Raw genomic sequence first — 23,742 nt, 5'->3', positions numbered from 1 at the left:
GCCTCTCGCCCTGGTGGGGCCTCGGCCTCTGCCTCTCGCCCTGGTGGGGCCTCGGCCTCTGCCTCTCGCCCTGGTGGGGCCTCGGCCTCTGCCTCTCTTGCCCTGGTGGGGCCTCGGCCTCTGCCTCTCGCTCTGGTGGGGTGTCTCAGATTTTTTGTTGCCCCATCCATGGCATTTATGATCAAAAGCAATAAAAGCTAGTCCCTATGTTTGAGGCAGAAGATCGCATGAGAGACATAAGTAGGATATGGATATTTTTCTTGGAGTGGCTTATAAACGCACACATGCTGTTGCAGTAATCTAGTTGGGATAAAGCCTGTTCCTGGGTCCATTCTATTTTGACTGATATATTAAGCAGGTGAAATGTGTTGAACATTCCTCTTAATCATATTCCCTTTTCATAGTACCAGTCTCTTTATAGTGCCTATTCTATGTCCTATTCCCGCTTCCTAGTCTCCTTTCCATGTCCATTTTTGTTTCTCGCATTCTTTCTTCCTTGCCTATCCTTCTTGTAGACAGTCTAAAAGACCTAGTTCCAGCACCAGACCTATAAGTCTTGAATTGCAGCAGTGTATGCCTGAAATACTAGTTGCATTTTGATGTCCCTTCAATATTGAATTCAAATGCCAATAATGTTTCGAGGTTTTGTTAAACCAACCACTTAAAACAGATTGTTCACTCTAACTCAACATACAAAAGATAAAGTTCATTATTTCTAACTGAACAAGCAAAGAAAAAGCCAACCAGTGTTTCAACCTATAACAAGTTTTCATCCGGGCTACATTGAGACATATCTGTAGATCACTTTCCTAATCTGCACCGAATAGCTTGAACTTGATATTTAGGGCTTTCCTCGTGGGCGCCCGTGAGGAAAGCCATTGGAGGGAGCCTGAAAGAGGTTCCTCCAATTTAGAAGCTAGGAACACTCCACTGGTTGTTGTACATAGGAGATTCAAATGACAGGCAGTCTTATCAGGAACACAGGCTACATTTTATTTCTTTTCCATTAGGGTGGATGTTCTAAATATCAAGTTAATTCAAGTGCAAGCTATTCAGCTTGTATCTGTTCAACTTGTATTTGTTGCAGATTAGGAAAGTGATCTACAGATACTGTGTCAATTTCTTTACTTGAGCTTGTTCAGTTGGAAGAAATAGAACCTATGTATGTTGAGGATTAGGTTTAATAAAGCCACATAACATTGAATTGAAATGTGAATTACATATTGATTGGAACATCAAAATACAACCAGTATTTATTTGAGGCATAAACTGCTGGCAATTTAAGACCTATGAGTTTGGTGCTTGAACTGGATCTTTTAGACATTATATAGCTTTCTTTAGAGTCAGAGGGCGAGTCTTGGTATCATCCATGGTACTCTCCAGCTTGCCAAACACATTGCTTTCAAATTGTATATTTGCATATATTACTGGTGGGGCCTCGGCCTCTCGCCCTGGGGGGACCTCTGCCTCTTGCCCTGGTGGGGCCTTGGCCTCTCGCCCTGGTGGGGCCTCGGCCTCTGCCTCTCGCCCTGGTGGGGCCTCGGCCTCTGCCTCTTGCCCTGGTGGGGCCTCGGCCTCTGCCTCTTGCCCTGGTGGGGCCTCGGCCTCTGCCTCTTGCCCTGGTGGGGCCTCGGCCTCTGCCTCTTGCCCTGGTGGGGCCTCTGCCTCTTGCCCTGGTGGGGCCTCTGCCTCTTGCCCTGGTGGGGCCTCGGCCTCTTGCCCTGGTGGGGCCTCGGCCTCTTGCCCTGGTGGGGCCCTGGCCTCTTGCCCTGGTGGGGCCCTGGCCTCTTGCCCTGGTGGGGCCTCGGCTTCTGCCTCTCGCCCTTGTGGGGCCTCGGCTTCTGCCTCTCGCCCTTGTGGGGCCTCGGCTTCTGCCTCTCGCCCTGGTGGGGCATCGGCCCCTCTCGCCCTGGTGGGGCCTCGGCCTCTCGCCCTGTTGGGGTGTCTTGGCCTCTCGCCCTGTTGGGGTGTCTTGGCCTCTCGCCCTGTTGGGGTATCTTGGCCTCTCGGCTGGCGGGCCTCTGCCTCTCGCCCTGGTGGGGCCCTCGGCCTCTCTCGCCCTGGTGGGGCCCTCGGCCTCTCTCGCCCCCTAGTGGGGCCCCGGCCTCTCTCGCCCTGGTGGGGCCTCGGCCTCTCTCGCCCTGGTGGGGCCTCGGCCTCTCTCGCCCTGGTGGGGCCTCGGCCTCTCTCGCCCTGGTGGGGCATTGGCCTCGGCCTCTCGCCCTGATCGGGCCTTGGCCTCGGCCTCTCTCGCCCTGGTGGGGCCTCAGCTTCTCGCACTGGTAGAGCCTCGCCCTCTCGCCCTGGTGGGACCTGGGCCTCTCAGCCTCTCGCATTGGTGGGGCCTCAGCCTTCCGCCCTGGTGGGGCCTCGGCCTCCCGCCCTGGTGAGGCCCTGGTGGGGCCTCGGCCTCTCGCCCTGTTGGGGTGTCTCGCCCTCTCGCCCTGGTGAGGCCTCGGCCTCTCGCCCTGGTGAGGCCTCGGCCTCTGCCTCTCGCCCTAGTGGGGCTTTGGCCTCTGCCTCTCGCCCTGGTGGGGCTTTGGCCTCTGCCTCTCGCCCTGGTGGGGCATTGGCCTCTGCCTCTCGCCCTGGTGGGGCTTTGGCCTCTGCCTCTTTCCCTGGTGGGACATTGGCTTTGGCCTCTTGCCCTGGTCGGGCCTTGGCATCGGCCTCTCGCCCTGGTCGGGCCTTGGCATCGGCCTCTCGCCCTGGTCGGGCCTTGGCCTCTCGCACTGGTAGAGCCTCGCCCTCTCGCCCTGGGGGGGCCTCTCGGCCTCTTGCATTGGTGGGGCCTCGGCCTCTCGCCCTGTTGGGGTGTCTCGCCCTGGTGGGGCCGCGGCCTCTCGCCCTGGTGGAGCCTCGACCTCTCGCCGTCTTACCCTGGTGGGGCCTCGGCCTCTCACCCTGGTGGGGCCTCGGCCTCTGCCCTCTCGCCCTGGTGTTGTGTCTCAGATTTTTTGTTGCCCCATCCATGGCATTTGATCTAAAGCAATAAAAGCTAGTCCCTATGTTTGAGGCAGAAGATTGCATGAGAGACATAAGTAGGATATGGATATTTTTCTTGGAGTGGCTTATAAACACACACATGCTGTTGCAGTAATCTAGTTGGGATATAGCCAGTTCCTGGGTCCATTCTATTTTGACTGATATATTAAGCAGGTGAAATTTGTTGAACATTCCTCTTAATCATATTCCCTTTTCATAGTACCAGTCTCTTTATAGTGCCTATTCTATGTCCTATTCCCGCTTCCTAGTCTCCTTTCCATGTCCATTTTTGTTTCTCGAATTGAATTGCAGCAGTTTATGCCTCAAATACTAGTTGCATTTTGATGTCCCTTCAATATTGAATTCAAATGCCAATAATGTTTCGAGGTTTTATTAAACCAACCACTTAAAACAGATTGTTCACTCTAACTCAACATACAAAAGATAAAGTTCATTATTTCTAACTGAACAAGCAAAGAAAAAGCCAACCAGTGTTTCAACCTATAACAAGTTTTCATCCGGGCTACCTTGAGACATATCTGTAGATCACTTTCCTAATCTGCTCCGAATAGCTTGAACTTGATATTTAGGGCTTTCCTCGTGGGCGCCCGTGAGGAAAGCCATTGGAGGGAGCCTGAAAGCGGTTCCTCCAATTTAGAAGCTAGGAACACTCCACTTGTTGTACATAAATGACAGACAGTCTTATCAGGAACACAGGCTACATTTTATTTCTTTTCCATTAGGGTGGATGTTCTAAATATCAAGTTAATTCAAGTGCAAGCTATTCAGCCCTGGTGGGACCTCGGCCCCTGGTGGGGCCTCGGCTTCTGCCTCTCCCCCTGGTGGGGCCTCGGCTTCTGCCTCTACCCCTGGTGGGGCATCGGCTTCTGCCTCGCCCTGGTGGGGGCCTCGGCCTCTCGCCCTGGTGGGGCCTCGTCTTTCCCCATCTCACCCTGACGGGGCCTCGGCCTCTCGCCCCGGTGGGGCCTCAGCCTCTCACCCTAGTGGGGCCTCGCCCTCTGTCTCTCACCCTGGTGGGGCCTCTTCCTCTCACCCTGGTGGAGCCTCTGCCTCTCGCCCTGGTGGGGCCTCTGTCTCTCGCCCTGGTGGGGCCTCAGCCTCTCTCGCCCTGGTGGGGCATCAGCCTCTCTCGCCCTGGTGGGGCCTTGGCCTCGGCCTCTCGCCCTGGTGGGGCATCGGCCTCTCGCCCTGGTGGGGCCTTGGCCTCGGCCTCTCGCCCTGGTGGGGCCTTGGCCTCGGCCTCTCGCCCTGGTGGGGCCTTGGCCTCGGCCTCTCTCCCTGGTCGGGCATTGGCTTCTCACCCTCTCTCCCTGGTCGGGCATTGGCTTCTCACCCTCTCTCCCTGGTCGGGCATTGGCTTCTCACCCTCTCTCCCTGGTCGGGCATTGGCTTCTCACCCTCTCTCCCTGGTCGGGCCTTGGCCTCGGCCTCTCTCCCTGGTCGGGCATTGGCCTCTAGCCCTGGTGGGGCCTCGGCCTCTCGCTCTGGTGGGGCCTTGGCCTCTCGCCCTGGTGGGTCCTTGGCCTCCCCCCCTGGTGGGGCTTAGGCTGCCCTGGTGGGGCCTCGGCCTCCCAACCTGGTGGGGCCTCGGCCTCTCACCCTGTTGGGGTGTCTCGGCCTGTCGCCCTGGTGTGCCCTCAGCCTCTGCCTCTCGCCCTGGTGTGACCTCGGCCTCTTGCCCTGGTGGGGCCTCGGCCTCTCTCGCTCTGGTGGGGCCTTGGCTTCTCGCCCTGGTGCGGCCTGGGCCTCTGCCTCTTGCCCTGGTGGGGCCTTGGCCTCTGCCTCTCGCCCTGTTGGGGCCTTGGCCTCTGCCTCTCGCCCTGTTGGGGCCTTGGCCTCTGCCTCTCGCCCTGTTGGGGCCTTGGCCTCTGCCTCTCGCCCTGTTGGGGCCTTGGCCTCTGCCTCTCGCCCTGGTGGGGCCTTGGTCTCGTCCTCTTGCCCTGGTCGGGCCTTGGCCTCGTCCTCTCGCCCTGGTCGGGCCTTGGCCTCGTCCTCTCGCCCTGGTCGGGCCTTGGCCTCGGCCTCTCGCCCTGGTAGAGCCTTGGCCTCGGCCTCTCGCCCTGGTGGGGCCTCGGCCTCTCACTTTGGTGGGGCTTCGGCATCAACCTCTCGCCCTCTCGCCCTGGTGGGGCCTCGGCCTCTCGCCCTGGTGGGGCCTCGGCCTCTGCCTCTTGCCCTGGTGGGGCCTCGGCCTCTGCCTCTGCCTCTTGCCCTGGTGGGGCCTCGGCCTCTGCCTCTTGCCCTGGTGGGGCCTCGGCCTCTGCCTCTCGTCCTTGTGGGGCCTCAGCCTCTGCCTCTCGCCCTGGTGGGGCCTCAGCCTCTGCCTCTCGCCCTGGTGGGGCCTCAGCCTCTGCCTCTCGCCCTGGTGGGGCCTCAGACTCCTGCCCTAGTGGGGCCTCGGCCTTTCGCCCTAGTGGCGCTTTGGCCTCACGCCCTGGTGGGGCCTCGGCCTCTCCTTCTCTCCCTGGTGGGGCCTCGGCCTCTCCTTCTCTCCCTGGTGGTTCCTCGGCCTCTGCCTCTCTCGCCCTGGTGGGGCCTCGGCCTCTGCCCTGATGGGGCCTCGGTCTCTGCTTCTCTCCTTGTGGGGCCTCAGCTTCTGCCTCTTGCCCTGGTGGGGCCTCAGACTCTTGCCCTAGTGGGGGCTTGGCCTTTCGCCCTAGTTGAGCTTCGGCCTCTCGCCCTGATGGGGCCTCGGCCTCTCCTTCTCGTCCTGGTGGGGCCTCGGCTTCTGCCTCTCGCCCTGGTGGGGCCTCGGATTCTGCCTCTCGCCCTGGTGGGGCCTCGGCTTCTGCCTCTCGTCCTGGTGGGGCCTCGGCTTCTGCCTCTCCCCCTGGTGGGGCCTCGGCTTCTGCCTCCCCCCTGGTGGGGCCTCGGCTTCTGCCTCTCCCCCTGGTGGGGCCTCGGCTTCTGCCTCTCCCCCTGGTGGGGCCTCGGCTTCTGCCTCTCCCCCTGGTGGGGCCTCGGCTTCTGCCTCTCGCCCTGGTGGGGCCTCGTCCTCTCTCCATCTCACCCTGACGGGGCCTCAACCTCTCAACCCGGTGGGGCCTCAGCCTCTCACCCTGGTGGGGCCTCAGCCTCTCACCCTGGTGGGGCCTCAGCCTCTCACCCTGATGGGGCCTCAGCCTCTCACCCTGGTGGGGCCTCAGCCTCTCACCCTGGTGGGGCCTCAGCCTCTCGCCCTGGTGGGGCCTCAGCCTCTCTCGCCCTAGTGCGGCATCGGCCTCTCTCGCCCTGGTGGGGCCTTGGCCTCTGCCTCTCTCGCCCTGGTGGGGCCTTGGCCTCTGCCTCTCTCGCCCTGGTGGGGCCTTGGCCTCTGCCTCTCTCGCCCTGGTGGGGCCTTGGCCTCTGCCTCTCCCGCCCTGGTGGGGCCTTGGCCTCTGCCTCTCCCGCCCTGGTGGGGCCTTGGCCTCCGCCTCTCTCGCCCTGGTGGGGCCTCTGCCTCTCTCGCCCTGGTGGGGCCTCAGCCTCTCGCCCTGGTGGGGCCTCAGCCTCTCTCGCCCTGGTGGGGCCTCAGCCTCTCTCGCCCTGGTGCGGCCTTGGCCTCTGCCTCTCTCGCCCTGTTGGGGCCTTGGCCTCTGCCTCTCTCGCCCTGGTGGGGCCTTGGCCTCGGCCTCTCTCGCCCTGGTGTGGCCTTGGCCTCTCGCCCTGGTGGGGCCTTGGCCTCGGCCTCTCGCCCTGGTGGGGCCTTGGCCTCGGCCTCTCGCCCTGGTGGGGCCTTGGCCTCGGCCTCTCGCCCTGGTGGGGCCTTGGCCTCTGCCTCTCGCCCTGGTGGGGCCTTGGCCTCTCACCCTGGTGGGTCCTTGGCCTCTTAGCCTCTGCCTCCCTCCCTGGACGGGCCTCAGCCTCCCCCCCCCCTGGTGGGGCCTAGGCTGCCCTGGTGGGGCCTCGGCCTCCCAACCTGGTGGGGCCTCGGCCTCTCACCCTGTTGGGGTGTCTCGGCCTGCCGCCCTGGTGTGCCCTCAGCCTCTGCCTCTCGCCCTGGTGAGACCTCGGCCTCTTGCCCTGGTGGGGCCTAGGCCTCTCTCGCTCTGATGGGGCCTTGGCATCTCACCCTGGTGGGGCTTTGGCCTCTGCCTCTCGCCCTGTTGGGGCCTTGGCCTCTGCCTCTCGCCCTGTTGGGGCCTTGGCCTCTGCCTCTCGCCCTGTTGGGGCCTTGGCCTCTGCCTCTCGCCCTGGTGGGGCCTTGGCCTCTGCCTCTCGCCCTGGTGGGGCCTTGGCCTCTGCCTCTCGCCCTGGTGGGGCCTTGGCCTCTGCCTCTCGCCCTGGTGGGGCCTTGGCCTCGTCCTCTCGCCCTGGTGGGGCCTTGGCCTCGTCCTCTCGCCCTGGTGGGGCCTTGGCCTCGTCCTCTCGCCCTGGTGGGGCCTTGGCCTCGTCCTCTCGCCCTGGTGGGGCCTTGGCCTCGTCCTCTTGCCCTGGTCGGGCCTTGGCCTCGGCCTCTTGCCCTGGTCGGACCTTGGCCTCGGCCTCTCGCCCTGGTAGAGCCTTGGCCTCGGCCTCTCGCCCTGGTGAGGCCTCGGCCTCTCACTTTGGTGGGGCTTCGGCATCAACCTCTCGCCCTCTCGCCCTGGTGGGGCCTCGGCCTCTCGACCTGGTGGGGCCTCGGCCTCTCGCCCTGGTGGGGCCTCGGCCTCTCGCCCTGGTGGGGCCTCGGCCTCTGCCTCTTGCCCTGGTGGGGCCTCGGCCTCTGCCTTTTGCCCTGGTGGGGCCTCGGCCTCTGCCTTTTGCCCTGGTGGGGCCTCGGCCTCTGCCTCTTGCCCTGGTGGGGCCTCGGCCTCTGCCTTTTGCCCTGGTGGGGCCTCGGCCTCTGCCTTTTGCCCTGGTGGGGCCTCGGCCTCTGCCTCTTGCCCTGGTCGGGTCTCGGCCTCCTTTGCCCTGGTGGGGCCTCGGCCTCCCGCTCTGGTGGTGTCAGGGCTGGTATATCATATTCAACGCAGGAGCTGCTGAGTCCCACAATCCCACTAAGATGTCTAGCTCACAACTAAACTGAACAGCTGAGTACTAGACACCCCTGGGGGTAAAGGGGAATAGTGGATAAAATAATAAAGTCAGACACTGGATCTTCTATCTTCTTCCGGTCTGTGCATGAATGAAAATTGTTAAACATTAAATAATCACATTAACAAAACAACTTGTTATTAAATGAATTAAAAACTATCCTACCTGAATATCCTCTGCGATAAGCCCAGAGGATTTAATAATTCTTATAACTTTAGTTTTAAGTTCTGGTTTCTACCCAAACTGCTAAAACCCTTTAGGATCATGTTTATAAACTGCGCTGCTCAAAAAACAATGTTCAGCATGTCTTTTCAAATACTTGACTGGGATAAATGAATTTGAAATGAACCAAGTAAAAATGTGAAAATATTGAAGTAAGTCTATTAAAGAAGACTGTTGAAAAAACAATGAACTTCTATTCATTCATGTCTCAAATAAAATGAGTTCTTTAAATGCACGCTTGATAGTATGGTGGAAACACAGAATTTGTCTTTAGCGTCTTCCAAAAAAAATAACCTTCTTTTTACAGCTCACTCTTTTCCTTTACCATACAGTAAATGAAGTTATAAAATACTTGAAAGGTACCTTTCACAGTTGAGCGTCTTTTTTAGTATATATATTGTTAATAAACGTGTGCAGCTCCTTTGAAATGCTTGCAAATGATGCCACTGCCTTCTTTTGCCGTTTGTTTTTTCTTAATTTCAATACCCAGTCTTTATTTTTAAGTTCGCCATGTTTTAGAAACAGTAATAACAACACGACGTCTTTAGAAAATCTAAACGTGCAATCTTACCTTGTTCCTTCTAGCAAACAGAGTTAACCTGCATACGGCAGTCAGACCCGACAAGGAAGTTTCTGCTTTTTCGCTTCTGCCGACGCGAAGAAATCACCGCCACCGCGGAACCGTCAGTTTCTTCAAATGGAAGCGAAACGCGACGCAGCTGCAGCCGACGTCCACAGGAACCCGAACACGATGACTCTGACAAGGTAAGTATGAGTTTTAATAAACAGTTTCTCATACGCACGCGCGAACCAGGTCTAAACATAACTTTTCCTGTTTACAAATGTCCTCATTAAAATAGCGAGAGTTAACCCTTTAACTTCAGGATAAAAATCAAAATAAATAAAACTGAATAACAGCTAACCCTTGCTGTGCAGGACAGTTTATGATATGTAAAAACACTTAACTTGAATTGTGTAGTAGAAGACTTTGCAGCTTTCTTCTTCCTCTCCAAAGATTATTTCACCAAAAATAAATATTTTCTTACAAGTTGTTTTTTGTTCTTCTTTCATGAAAATTTTCTTCTAGAAGAATCTTCCAAGGCCCAAAAAACAGGAGACAGACAAAAACATGACTAGCTCAGAAGAAGTAACTAATGAAAGGCAGTTTAGAATGTTGGAAAACAAACTATTGTCAACCTGCCACCCAATCAGAACTCCTGCCTCTGCCCTCCATCTTGGCTTGGGGTATTTGCAGTACTCTGAATGCAAAGGTCAAGGCCCAACCAATCTTGAGTGAACAAACTAAATAAATCTTTAAACCAAATATTAAAATTAACTAGGACATTGTATGATTTTTAAATTGAATTAACCACCTATTTACTATGGAACCTGACAGTACCCCCTCTTAAGGGCCTCCCTCCCGGACCAGGCTTGAAAGGATACTTTCTATGAAATTTTGCTATGAAAAGTGGGGCATGGACATCACTAGCAAATTCCCAAGAGCGTTCTTCAGGCCCAAACCATTTCTAGTCTATTAAATATTGAAGTTTTCCACGACTTCTAGAGTCCAAAATTGTTTTAACCTCAAATTCTTCAGATTGATTCTCCACTAAAAATGGACTAGGAGGAACTGCCAATCTAGTTCCAACAACAAATGGCTTTAACTGACTAATGTGAAATGTTGGATGCACCTTTAAATTTTCAGGAAGTTTCAATCTAACTGTTACTGGATTTATCACAGTCTCAATCTGAAAAGGACCTATAAATCTTGGACTAAATTTAGTTCTACCCTTGATTTTCAAATTCTTTGTAGATAACCAGACTTTATTCCCAACACAAAATTCTGGCCCAGACTTGCGTTTAACATCAGCAAACCTTTTGTAACTATCCTTACTCAATTGAAGTGCCTTCACAGCTCGTTCCAAATTTTCCTTCATAGACTGTAATCTAATCTCAACTGCTGGACTACCAATGTCTTTTTTTAATCGGCTCTCTAAGGAAACGAGGATGGAAACCACGACTACAGAAAAAAGGTGACATTAAAGTAGAATCTTTCATGGAATTATTATATGCAAATTCTGCTATCCAAATTAAATCTACCCAACTATCTCCAGCTTGCTAGTACCATCTTAAATACGTTTCCAATTCTTGATTAACGCGTTCTACTTGACCGTTAGTCTCGGGATGGTATCCAGATGTTAATTTAACTTCCACACTAAGACTTCTACAAAAGGCTCTCCAAAATTTTGAAATAAACTGAGAACCTCTATCTGAGATCACCTGACTAGGTAATCCATGAAGTCAAACAATACCTTGAGAAAAATGATGTGCTAATCTTTCTGCAGTAATTTCCCCTTTTATAGGAATAAAATGACTTTCCTTAGTAAGTAAATCAACTACAACCAAAATTGTAGGACAGCCCTGATCTTTAGGAAGATCTACAATAAAATCCATAGAAATAGTGTGCCACGGATGCGGTGGAATGGGAAGAGGTTCTAGCAAACCCATTGGTTTTCCCACATGTGACTTGGCTCTTGTACAAGTTTCACATGTCCTAACAAAATGTAAAATGTCACTTCTCATTTTTTCCCACCAAAATTCCCTTCTGACTAATTCTAAAGTTTTTCTAAATCCTGGATGACCTGGGAACTTTGATTCATGACAATCAATCACATTTTTTTCACGGGCTTCTCAGAAGGAAGATATAATCTATTGTCAAAATAAGGTAAACCATCTTTAATCTTTCTTACTGGATCTTGTCTAACCCATTCATCCATTTGCTCTAAAGTCATACTGTCTTGAACTTCCTTCATCAAGTGTTCCAACAGCAATAAAATGTTCAGAAGAAATCACAGGTTGTTGATCAATCTCTTTCAATTTTTCACTACCAGGAAACTGACGAGACAAAGCGTCAGCCTTCCCATTTTGACTTCCTGGTTTAAAAGTGATTACAAAATCATAGTCTGAAAAAAACAATGACCATCTCAATTGTCTTGGCGTCAAAGTTTTAGCTGATTTCAAAAACAAGAGATTTCGATGATCAGTCAAAACTGTGACAGGATGTCTTGCTCCTTTTAAATAATGGCGCCATTCCTCAAAAGCTGCCTTGATCGCTAAGAGTTTGCGATCCATGGTGGTATAATTAACTTCAGAAGAAGAAAACTTCTTGGAAAAATAAGCAACTGGATGCAATTGTCCAGTGGTTCCATGCTGTTGAGATAAAACCGCTCCCATTGCTAAATTGGAGGCATCTGCCTCTACAAAAAAGGGCTTGGAAGGGTCAGGATGTAAAAGCACTGGTCCCGTAATGAAACTCTCTTTCAGGACTTGAAAAGCCTCTTCAGCTTCTTTACTCCAAATTAATGTTACTCCTTTCTTTATTAATTTAGTAATAGGAGTAATAAATTGAGAAAACCCATTGATAAATCTCCTATAAAAATTGGCAAAACCCAAAAAACTCTGTACCTCCTTAACTTTAGTCGGAGATGGCCAATCTTTGACAGCTTTAATCTTTTTAAGATACATCTCCAAACCTTTTGGAGTAATCACAAAACCAAGGAATTCTACTGATGAAGTATGAAATTGACTCTTTTCCAATTTTGCAAATAAATGGTTTTCTCTCAATTTTTGTAGGACCAATCTTACATGATTTTGATGTTGCTTCAAATTTTGTGAATAAATCAGAATGTCATTGATGTAAACTACAACAAAAATGTCCAAAAACTCACATAAAACTTCATTAATAAAAAACTGAAAAGAAGCTGGGGCGTTACATTATCCGGAAGGCATCACTAAATATTCAAATAACCCATACTTAGTCTTGAAAGTTGTCTTCCATTCATCCCCCTCCTTTACTCTAACAAGATGATAAGCACCTCTCAAATCTAATTTAGAGAAAATCTCTGCTCCTTGTATTTGATCTAACATAACTGAAATTAAAGGTAAAGGATATCTATTTTTGATGGTAACCTTATTCAACGCTCTATAATCAATACAAGTCCTTAATGTTCCCTCTTTTTTAGGCACAAAAAATAAAGGCGATGCCACTGGGGACTTGGAATGTCTAAAACCTTTTGCTAAATTTTCAGTTAAATACTCCTTAAGATAATCATTTTCCTTTTCCGTAAGTGCATAAACCCTGCTACACGGTAACGTGGCCCCTGGCTCAAGTTCTATTTTACAATCAAATGATCTATGAGGAGGAAGACTACCTGCCACTACCTCATCAAAGACATCACTATATTCCTTGTAGCAATCAGGTAAAACTCCCATCACTGCTCCAATGGTATGAGAATGAGTGAGAGCACCAACCTCCCCTAAAAACCTGGCACAATTTTCAACCTCAATCCTGCCCTGGTGGGGCCTCTGCCTCTCGCTCTGGTGGGGCCTCGGCCTCTCGCCCTGGTGGGGCCTCAGCCTCTCGCCATCTCACCCTGACGGGGCCTCGGCCTCTTGCGCTGGTGGGGCCTCGGCCTCTTGCACTGGTGGGGCCTCGGCCTCTTGCACTGGTGGGGCCTCGGCCTCTGCCTCTTGCCCTGGTGGGGCCTCGGCCTCTGCCTCTCGCCCTGGTGGGGCCTCGGCCTCTGCCTCTCGCCCTGGTGGGGCCTCGGCTTCTGCCTCTCGCCATGGTGGGGCATCAACCTCTCTCGCCCTGGTGGGGTATAGGCCTTGCTCGCTCTGGTGGGGCATCGGCTTTTCTCGCCCTGGTGTGGCCTTGGCCTCTACCTCTCGCCCTGGTGGGGCCTTGGCCTCGGCCTCTCGCCCTGGTGGTTGGGCCTTGGCTTCTCAGCCTCTGCCTCCCTCCCTGGTGGGGCCTCGGCCTCCCCCCCTGGTGGAGCCTAAGCTGCCCTGGTGGGGCCTCGGCCTCCAACCCTGGTGGGGCCTCGGCCTCTCACCCTGTTGGGGTGTCTCGGCCTGTCGCCCTGGTGTGACTTCGGCCTCTGCCTCTCGCCCTGGTGTGACCTCGGCCTCTCGCCCTGGTGTGGCCTTGGCCTCCGCCTCTAGCCCTGGTGGGGCCTCAACCTCTGCCTCTTGCCCTGGTCGGGCCTAGGCCTCTCGCCCTGGTGGGGCCTCGGCCTCTGCCTCTCGCCCTGGTGGGGCCTCGGCCTCTGCCTCTCTCCTGGTGGGGCCTCGGCCTCGGCCTCTGCCTCTCTCCTGGTGGGGCCTCGGCCTCTGCCTCCAACCCTGGTGGGGCCTCGGCCTCCAACCCTGGTGGGGCCTCAGCCTCTCACCCTGTTGGGGTGTCTCGGCCTGTCGCCCTGGTGGGGCCTCGGCCTCTGCCTCTCTCCTGGTGGGGCCTCGGCCTCTGCCTCCAACCCTGGTGGGGCCTCGGCCTCCAACCCTGGTGGGGCCTCAGCCTCTCACCCTGTTGGGGTGTCTCGGCCTGTCGCCCTGGTGGGGCCTCGGCCTCTGCCTCTCGCCCTGGTGGGGCCTCGGCCTCTGCCTCTCGCCCTGGTGGGGCCTCGGCCTCTGCCTCTCGCCCTGGTGGGGCCCCGGCCTCTGCCTCTCGCCCTGGTGGGGCCCCGGCCTCTGCCTCTCGCCCGTGTGGGGCCTCGGCCTCTGCCTCTCGCCCTGGTGGGGCCTCGGCCTCTGCCTCTCGTCCTGGTGGGGCCTCGGCCTCTGCCTCCCGCCCTGGGTGGGGCCTCTGCCTCCCGCCCTGGGTGGGGCCTCTGCCTCTCTCGCCCTGGTGGGGTATCGGCCTCTCTCGCCCTGGTGGGGCCTTGGCCTCTACCTCTCGCCCTGGTGGGGCCTTGGCCTCTACCTCTCCCCCTGGTGGGGCCTTGGCCTCTACCTCTCCGCCTGGTGAGGCCCGGCCTCTCGCCCTGGTGGAGCCTCGGCATCTCGTCCTGGTGGGACCTTGGCCTTGGCCTCTCTCGCCCTGGTGGAGCCTCGGCCTCTCTCGCTCTGGTGGGGCCTCGGCCTCTCTCGCTCTGGTGGGGCCTCGGCCTCTCTCGGCCTCTGCCTCTCACGCTTGTGGGGTGTCTCGGATTTTTTGTGACCCCATCCATAGCATTTATGATCTAAAGCAATAAAAGCTAGTCCTTATGTTTGAGGCAGAAGATCGCATGAGACACATAAGTAGGAGATGGATATTTTTGTTGGGGTGGCTTATAAACCCACACATGCTGTTGCAGTAATCTAGTTGGGATATAGCCAGTTCCTGGGTCCATTCTATTTTGACTGATATATTAAGCATGTGAAATTTGTTGAACATTCTTCTCAATCATATTCCCTTTTCATAGTACCGGTCTCTTTATAGTGCCTATTCTGTGTCCTATTCCCGCTTCCTAGTCTCCTTTCCATGCCCATTCTTTCTTCCTTGCCTAGCCTTCTTGTAGAAAGTCTAAAAGATCTAGTTCCAGCACCAAACCCATAAGTCATGAATTGCAGCAGTTTATGCCTCAAATACTGGTTGTATTTTGAAGTCGCTTCAATATTGAATTCAAATGCCAATGATGTTTTGAGGTTTTATTAAACCAAACACTTAAAACAGATTGTTCCACTCTAACTCAACATACAAAAGATAAAGTTCCATTCTTTCTAACTGAACAAGCAAAGAAAAAGCCAACCAGTGTTTCAACCTATAACAGGTTTTCATCCGGGCCATATTGACACTTATCTGTAGATCACTTTCCTAATCTGCACCGAATAGCTTGAACTATATATTCAGGGCTTTCCTCGTGGGCGCCCGTGAGGAAAGCTATTGGATGGAGCCTGAAAGAGGTTCCTCCAATTTAGAAGCTAGGAACACTCCACTGGTTGTACATAAGCGATTCAAATGACAGACAGTCTTTTCAGGAACACAGGCTATATTTTATTTCTTTTCCATTAGGGTGGGATGTTCTAACTATCAAGTTAATTCAAGTGCAAGCTATTCAGCTTGTATGTGTTCAACTTGTATTTGTTGCAGATTAGGAAAGTGATCTACAGATACTGTATCAATTTCTTTGCTTGTGCTTGTTCATTTAGAAGAAATACAACCTATGTATGTTGAGGATTTGGTTTAATAAAATATTCATTTGAAATGTGAATTAAATATTGATTGTAACATGAAAATTCAACCAGTATTTATATGAGGCATAAACTGCTGGCAATTTAAGACCTATGGATTTGGTGCTGGAACTCTCGCCCTATTGGGGTGTCTCGGACTCTGCCTCTCGCCCTGTTGGGGTGTCTCGGCCTCTCGTCCTGGTGGGGCCTCTGCCTCTCTCGCCCTGGTGGGGCCTCAGCCTCTCTCGCCCTGCTGGGGCCTCAGCCTCTGCTTCTTGCCCTGCTGGGGCCTCTGCCTCTCGCCCTGGTGAGGCCTCGGCCTCTCTCGCCCTGGTGAGGCCTCGGCCTCTCTCATCCTGGTGAGGCCTCGGCCTCTGCCTCTCGCCCTGGTGGGGCCTCGGCCTCTGCCTCTCGCCCTGGTGGGGCCTCAGCAAGCAGTCAGGTTTCCCAAAAATTCTTGCCTGGGGAAGTGCACAAAATGTTCCATGACTAGTGCTGTGGTGGTAAGTAAGATTGAGCGATTTTTCATGAGATGGGTAGGTGTGGTTAGCACAGTGCATTTAGGAGGTTCATGATGTGAAGGAATAATGTTCTGCCGAGGGGCCTTTGCGTTTTTGCTGGGTCTTTCCAATGTTTCAGGGTCTTAAATCATTGGAGCCTTGGGTGATTAAGCCTTGGGTTGAGACTAATCTTGTCTGGTCCTTTTTTTTTTTCTAGGACTTTCCAGTTGCAGTTGTTTGAAGATGCTGAACCAAGGGATCTGGTAGGTATATAATTTGGTGCTACATTCAAAAGGCCTTGTGAGTCATATGATAATTTTGTGGATTTGTTGTTGCCCCATCCATAGCATTTATAATCTAAAGCAATAAAAGCTAGACCCTATGTTTGAGGCAGAAGATCGCATGAGATAGGATATGGATATTTGTCTTGGGGTGGCTTATATACACACACATGCTGTTGCAGTAATCTAGTTTGGATATAACCAGTTCCTGTGTCCATTTTATTTTGACTGATATACAGGGTGGGGAGGGCTTTTTTTAAGCAGGTGAAATTTGTTGAGCATTCGTCTCAATCATATTCCCTTTTCATAGCACCAGTCTCTTTATAGTGCCTATTCTATGTCCTAGTTTCCTTTCCATGTCCATTTTTGTTTCTCGTATTCTTTCTTCCTTGCCTATCCTTCTTGTAGACAGTCTAAAAGATCTAGTTCCAGCACCAAACCCATACGTCTTGAATTGCAGCAGTTTATGCCTCTAATACTGGTTGTATTCTGATGTCCCTTCAGTATTCAATTCAAATGCCAATGATGTATTATGAGGTTTTATTAAACCAAACACTTAAAACAGATTGTTCACTCTAACTCAACATACAAAAGATAAAGTTCCATTATTTCTAACTGAACAAGCAAAGAAAAAGCCAACATGTGTTTTAACCAGTGTTTCAACCTATCACATTGGATGCTGCAGAAACAGCAAGAAGAACCCTGGCCCAGGGTACCCTACTTAAAAGGCACGCATGGCTCAGAAATATGGGCTTTACTCCTGAGACACAGGCTTCCCTTATTAATAAGCCTGTGGAGGAAACTAACTTATTTGGAAAGGCAGTGGATGATGCCCTTGAAACTGCAAAAAAAGGAGTATGAAACCTTACTCCCTAAACCAGATTACAGCAAGACCATACCAGCATCGAGGAGATAGCTCTCACCGGTCCTTTCGGGGGCAATCCTTCCCACGTCCTCCCACATCCAGTACAGAACAGGGAATACACAGTGGTCCTCCGGAGAAGGAGCAACTACTACGGGCCAATATCAACAGAGGCCAACGCTGAGGAAAGGGAAGGGGTAGAAACTCCACCCCTCGAGGATTCCCTGCCTGTGGTCAAAAGTGACTCACTAGTCCGGGTCCCCTCCCATGCCTCCCTGGTCGGGGGACGAATCATGCAAGGGAGGGGGAATCACCAGAGATCAGTGGGTTCTCAACACCGTCGCCCGCTGGTACTGTATAGAGTTCAGATGACCACCTCGATACAAACCCCCTACATCCAGACGCCGATCTCCAGCGCACCTGAAGATTCTACTCGATAGAAATTGTCCCCATTCTACAGGCAAAAAAGTGTTTCTATTCAGTGTACTTCCTTGTACCCAAAAAGGATCTCACCATGTGCCCTGTGTTAGATTTGCGCCCAGTGAACACTTGTCAAACTTCAAGTTCAGGATGGCATTACATGAAGTAATCCCTCTGCTAACACAGGGGGATTACATAGCAACATTGGACATTAAAGATGCAGACTTTCATTTTTTCAGTGCTGCCAGCACACTGAAAGTACCTAAGATTCATGCTAGACAACCAGCACTATCGGTTCAAGGTCCTTCCCTTCGGCGTTGCCTCAGCCCCAAGGGTATTTACAAAGGGGCTGGCGGTAGTAGCGCCTCACCTGTGCAAGCAGTCCATCCCAGTTTATCCATACCTCAATGACTGGTCAATAACAGGGGACTCATACGGAACATGCTTATCAAATACTCAGAAGACGGTAGACTACCTCTTAAGTCTGGTATTCTCAATCAATGAGAAAGTCCAGCTTGGACCCTAGCCAAGTCGAGCAATTTCCGGAAGCCCTAATTCGGACCAAAGACTGGCTCATCTTCCCCTCCAATGAGAGGGTTCAAAACATGCTGTTCCAGATCCCTCACTATGTAGACAATCGCGCGGTAACCGTACACAAAGCAATGCGTCTGTTAGGGATGATGGCTGCCTGTATTTATCTAGTCCCACACGCATGTTTGCCTATGTGCCATGCGAGTGGCTCTCAAGCCAATGGTGTCAGGCCAGCAGACAATGGAGCGATCTAGTGGTTGTCTCGGCAGCCCTGGTGCTCTCTGCCGTGGTGGTCAAGAGAACATCTTGCAGGGGAAGACACTCTCACCGCGGACTCATCACTTACGGGGTGGGGAGCTCACCTCTTTATCACACAACGCATGGCAGTTGGTCCCCAGCGGTAGCATCCAACCGCATAAACCGATTGGAGTTGCTTGCAGTATTGAGAGCCCTGAAAGCTTTTCAGACACATCTACAGGGAAAGACAGTCCTAGGTCTGATGGACAGCACCACAACCTTGTACTACTTGAACAAACAAAGGGACACGCACTCTCCAGGGATATCCAAACAGTCGGAGAACATGTGGAAATGGGCTCTCAAACACAAGATGGTCCTTGTGTCACAACACATTCCAGGGGAACTCAATCTTGTAGCAGACGTGCTCAGCAGAGACTTCCCACTAACCGTAGAGTATGAGTGGTAATTGCACAAATCCATCCATCCAACTTCTACGCAGACTGGGGATTCCCAGAGATCAACCTGTAGAAGGCCCAATGCCCAGATTATGCCTCCAGGTACCCGCAGAACCGCTCCAAGGGGAACGGTCTCTGGATAACACGATCAGGGAAATTTGTTTATGCTTTCTACACCACCACCCCACCTCCCCCCACCAACTGCCTAACTGAACAAGATAGTGCACAAGATGCGCCAGGAACCAGTCACGATGATCCTAGTGGCCCCACAATCCCTGCTTCTCATCTGATGACAATGTCAGTTTCCCTGGGGAGGAAACTACCATGCCCATACAACATGCAGTCACAGGACAAAGGGGAAACCCTCCATCCATGCCCACATACTCAATTTAGCGCCCTAGCTCCTGAGATCAACGGGTTCGGGCACCTTCAACTTCCTCAAAAATGCATGGAGATACTCATAGAAAGCCTAACACCAGACATTGCAGCTCCAATAAATCGAAGCCTTCTTCATCTGTTGCCATTCCAAGGGCCTCAATCCCATAGAATGCTCACCTACACATATTGTCCTATACCTGACTCACCTGCTAGACTCGAGCCTAGTTTTTAATTCACTGAAGGTACACTTAGCTGCACTTTATACACTACGTCCCAGAAAAAGGTTTAGTGGTTGAAAATACCAATTATCAAGGCGTTTATGGAAAGGGTTAAAAGATGTCATCCCCCTATTGCCAAACCAGCTCCTGGATGGGACCTGAAGGCTGTTCTAACAAGGCTAATGGGTCCTCCCTTTGAACCGATGCATAACGCTAGCCTCAAAGCACACACAAGACCGTCTTCCGGGTGGCAGTCATCTCAATAAGAATTGGCGATCTGCAGGGCCTTTCAGTTCTAGACCGGTTTGTCACAATTCACAAAGATAAAGTGGTTATGCGCACTCACCCACAATTTTCGCCTAAATTAATTTCAACGTTCCATATAAACCAGTCAATACACATACCCACTTTCTTCCAAAATACCCCACCAGTGTGGCAGAAAAAAAGCCTCACACACTGGTTGTGAGGAGAACAGTTGTATACTATCTGGAGAAAAACTAAACCACTAAGAAAAACAAACCAGTTTTTCATTTCAGTGGCAGCTGCTAGAGAAGGGGACTGTGTCTCTAAATCAGCCATTTCACAATGGATTGTAAACTGCATCGCACTGTGCTACACTATGGCTAGGAGAGATCTGCCCTCCAAGCCTAAAGCACACTACTCGTGACACTGGGGCTTGCAAATGTTCCTCTCAATCTATTTGCAAAGCAGCAACCTGCAGTGCTGTACACACCTTTTAAAAAAACTACTGCCTGGATACTAATTCTAGGTCTGATTCTCAGGTGGAACAGCAGTACTGAGACATCTCTTTGCTACTGCTCATTCACACATCCCACCGCCAACGGTGGCTCCTGCTCGCTAGTCTATGCACAGCACGTGAATCTAAGCAGATTCACAAGCATCAGAAGACTTGCATTACTTTCCGTACTAGCATTTCGAATGATTGTATCGGCTTAGATTCACATGCCACACCCCTCTCGGAGTAGAAGGAACATAGACATCTTACTCTTCTCTCTCTGTAATCGCTCACAATGGTCATAGGCTCCCTCACAGCAGAAAAAACACAACCAGAAAGGACCTCGATGCTTGAAGGATTTTGGGTACACTACATGTCACGTAAGGGATAGTGTTACAAGAACGCCCATGTCGACCTCCCACAAGATGCAGTACTCTACAATTGCCACTAGATGTCGCACTATATGCACATCATGTGAATCTAAGCAGGTACAATAATCGGAAATGCTATTACGGTAAGTAATGCATGTCGTATTGCTCTTGTAAAATGTATAGGGCAGAAAGGATTAGTGATTACAGAAATGTGGAATATTTGGCAACAAAAGAGAGAGAAAAGTGGGTGAATGTTCAAAGATCTAACTGTGTTTATCTACTTTTCTTGAGGCCCTGCGCAAGGAGAGGTTGGACTGGCGCCAGCAAGGTCCCAATGGCTATTGAATGCATGACGGACATGCCTCAGGCGGTGGGAAAGCATCTCCTTGAAGTACACGCTGTTCGTGACTACAAGCTGAACCAGACCCTCAAGGCTAAACTGCCCCGTTCGCAGGAAGACCATATTCTCGGAACCTTGACACATTTATTGCTTGCCCCGACATGCCTTACATGGACCCGGACACAGCCCGCGGGCAAAACTGTAACATGAGTAATGAGGACTGGAGTAGCCACTGTGTCTCTATCAAGATGCAACTGGCCTGAGGTGGGAGAGCAGTCCACCCAGGCATTTGGTTCCTGCTTTTAATACATGCCATCCTTTCTACTTCTGGTCTCCCGTGTGGTTATTTCAGTGTTGCAGAGTGCTGTGTGTGAAGGTCATTGGTGTCGGTGGGGAGCAGGACGGATAAGAGTGGCACAACCCCACCTGCAGCTCCTCCAGCACTGTCGGCCTGCAATCCACAAACTTCAGCTCCAATTTGGTCTTTTTCATCCCAATTTGGCTATTGCTGCCCCCGACCTTAGAGGACAATTACAAAACAATATGGGCGTGTGTCTGATAGTCTCTCTCAGGCAGGGCTCCCTCCATGGCGCAGGGCGGGTCATTGATGGTCCAGAGTGTTAGGCAGAATCCTCTGCAGTACCCTTAGGGACCACTACACACAATTAAGACCACAAGTGGTAATACAGGTTCACCTTTGGTACAAGCCTGTACTACACAGTTAAAGTGGTAGCAGTAGCGGAGCAGCCAGACTTATCTCAAGAGCAAATGAGCAGTAGTACAGATCACACAAAGGACTACAATTACTGCGACTCAAGCTAACACTGACTCAAGGTTTCTGGTTAAAAAGTAAAAGTACATTTATTTTTAGACCATCTGTTCACAAAACACTTCACTTCTATTAAATTAAAACCACACTTCAAATACACCACACACAACCAATTGCCCTTGTGCAGACAATTCAAAGAAAGTACCTTTGGATTTGACAGACCGGTGTTGTGAAACAAAGACGTTACCGGGGGGTTGTTGAGCAATCACTTTTTGACAGTAATGACAATTCGGTCTTACGAAAGAAAATCGTACCCGCGAGAAGAAATGTTACCGTAGTCAAACACACTTAGCGCATGAATTAACACAAGAAAATTGGGGATAAAAATCATAGGCAATACGTTTGTCAAGGCAGCTAGAATCAAAAGACACTTTCTAAGACGTAGATAAAAGTCAATAGGCCTGTGTCAGTGTCAGTGGGACAGGGGTCCTGTTGTTGAGGATCACAAGGTTAGAACAGTTCACGATTCGAGATTGCCAGGAGTACTTAGATATTGTCAGAAGAGAAGCAAAAGTTATATGAGGGAAAGAAGACCAGGGCAAGCCTTGGGTGAGGAGAAAAGGGTTCATCCCAATTCCTCGAAGCTGAACACAGTACCTTATTTGTAAGAAGAAAAAGCTTGTGCCACGGCAGTTGTTCCTGGTAGTTCCTGCAGACTCACGGTTCCTGGAGCTTCAGTCGTGGGGACAAGGACGACGTCTGGAGCGATCTGCACTACCCAGGGATGAAGCCAGCAGCAGCAAAAGCAACAGTGAATAAAAGGTGCGCTCCTTTAAAACAGGACCAGGTATGTGCAGCGATTTCGACCAAGAAGAGGATCCTCTGGCTGTTGGAGGTGAGCTGGTTGGTCCCACCAGGTTCAAGGGAAGAAGACTCCGGACTGGATCTTCTCTGTCGTTGAAGGGTAGATAGCTCAGGACTTCAGCAGGACTTCACCGGGACTCGGGAGTTGCAGCAGCCGTCGTCTTCTTCTCTTCTCTTCGGTTCTTGTAGTTCCAGTGTAGTTCCAGTGGCGACTCTGACTTCCAGCCCAAGAGTCATGCCTTGTATGCGAAAATCCCCCATTCACACAGCCTGGCTGTCAATCACACAGCAGGGGGGTTGTCCAGCCCGGACAACCACCTCAGCCAATGGACACAAAGTGCGACTTGGGTCTCCAAGGAGACCCTGTGCAGGGGGTTATTAAACCCCTCTCTCACATTCAGCCCATTTAGACACCCAGACGCCAAAGTAGGGCTTCTGGACAGAAGCCCGCCAAAGGTTGACGAACAAAGAAGGCAAACCTGGTTTGCTGCGCAAAGTTAAACACAAGGAGATTAACAAAAATAAATGGTGACTAAACCGACCGGAGCCAAAATAAAAAGTATTTGGTCAAGCGGGTTTATGTTCAAGGCTAATATAATAGCCTAAAACAGCACCATGTTTATATAATATAATCGCGGTAGAAAGGTTAGGGTAGATACCACTGCCACCAGCCAAGCCTTAGTGTTAAGGGAGCGAAACAAAGCTCCAAGAGACGCAGACAGAAAGGAGTAGGAATTAACCCTTCCAATACCCCATGTAAGATGGGGTGTATTGGGTCTGCATTTTAAATGACTACATAAAGTAAATGGCAACTTTACCTGTTTCTGGGGAGAGTAGTCAGCCCCAAAAAAATGGAGTCAGTGAGAAGCCTTAGAGATAACCCTGTGTCCCTGCATTGAGGGTGCACACACAAAAAGTTGGGCTCATGGAGTGGTGTGCTCCAGAGCCCAAGATCACAAAAAAAGTAGAAATGCACATGGCAAAACACATGTAAGTGTGGGAAAAAGGTTCACACTCTTACCAGGTGGAAAAATAAATTCCAGAAATCCAGCAAAGCTGCTGGGGGACTCACTAGGTGAGGGAAATTAGCCACATAATGAGAAGTCTCCCTAACACAGAGAAGAAACAATATTTTCACAGGGGCAAATGCTGTGCGCAGGTGCAGCATACAGCCCTGCACTGCCACACCCAACCCAAACCTTGCGGTACCTGCAGTGCTGACAGAGTGCCTCGTAGTCGTGATGACGAGAGAGAATACGGTACACAATGTGCTTATTGCAGTCTGCCGCATTTTCCGCTCCAACATTCTCAAATTATAGGCAAGCACCTAACCTTGTCTAGTGCTAGCACCGGCCCTGTACAGGTAGACCTTGCGGGTGGGCATGCTGGGGAAATGATAGGCACATCTCGGATAGCATCCCATAGTAAGAACCGTACGCCCTAGTTTCACAGAGTGGATTAAGCATCTACCCCATCAATGCCCCAGAAAACTACCTTCCCCACTTCACATTGCATTGGGAGAAGCATTCTAAACTAGTTTCATTTTCCAGAGAATTGTCATGCCAGT

General features: G+C 51.6%; 1 long non-coding RNA gene across 1 annotated transcript in view; it reads left to right on the top strand.

Moving 5' to 3' along the window:
• LOC138562842 (uncharacterized) overlaps positions 1 to 20,866 on the top strand; it is a 63,510-nt gene extending 42,644 nt beyond the window's left edge. Inside the window, exons 2-4 of the long non-coding RNA XR_011299352.1 lie at positions 8,809 to 8,988; positions 15,931 to 15,976; positions 20,494 to 20,866. This is a non-coding gene — a long non-coding RNA (uncharacterized lncRNA). The remainder of the gene's footprint in view (positions 1 to 8,808; positions 8,989 to 15,930; positions 15,977 to 20,493) is intronic.
• The last annotated feature ends 2,876 nt before the right edge of the window (positions 20,867 to 23,742 follow it).

This window comes from Ambystoma mexicanum, unplaced genomic scaffold (genome assembly GCF_040938575.1).
Source record: "Ambystoma mexicanum isolate Mex_15411 unplaced genomic scaffold, UKY_AmexF1_1 Mex_scaf83, whole genome shotgun sequence".
Lineage (NCBI taxonomy): Eukaryota > Metazoa > Chordata > Amphibia > Caudata > Ambystomatidae > Ambystoma > Ambystoma mexicanum.
The sequence above is the reverse complement of the archived record's forward strand: the minus strand, read 5'-3'. Positions and strand labels throughout refer to the sequence as shown.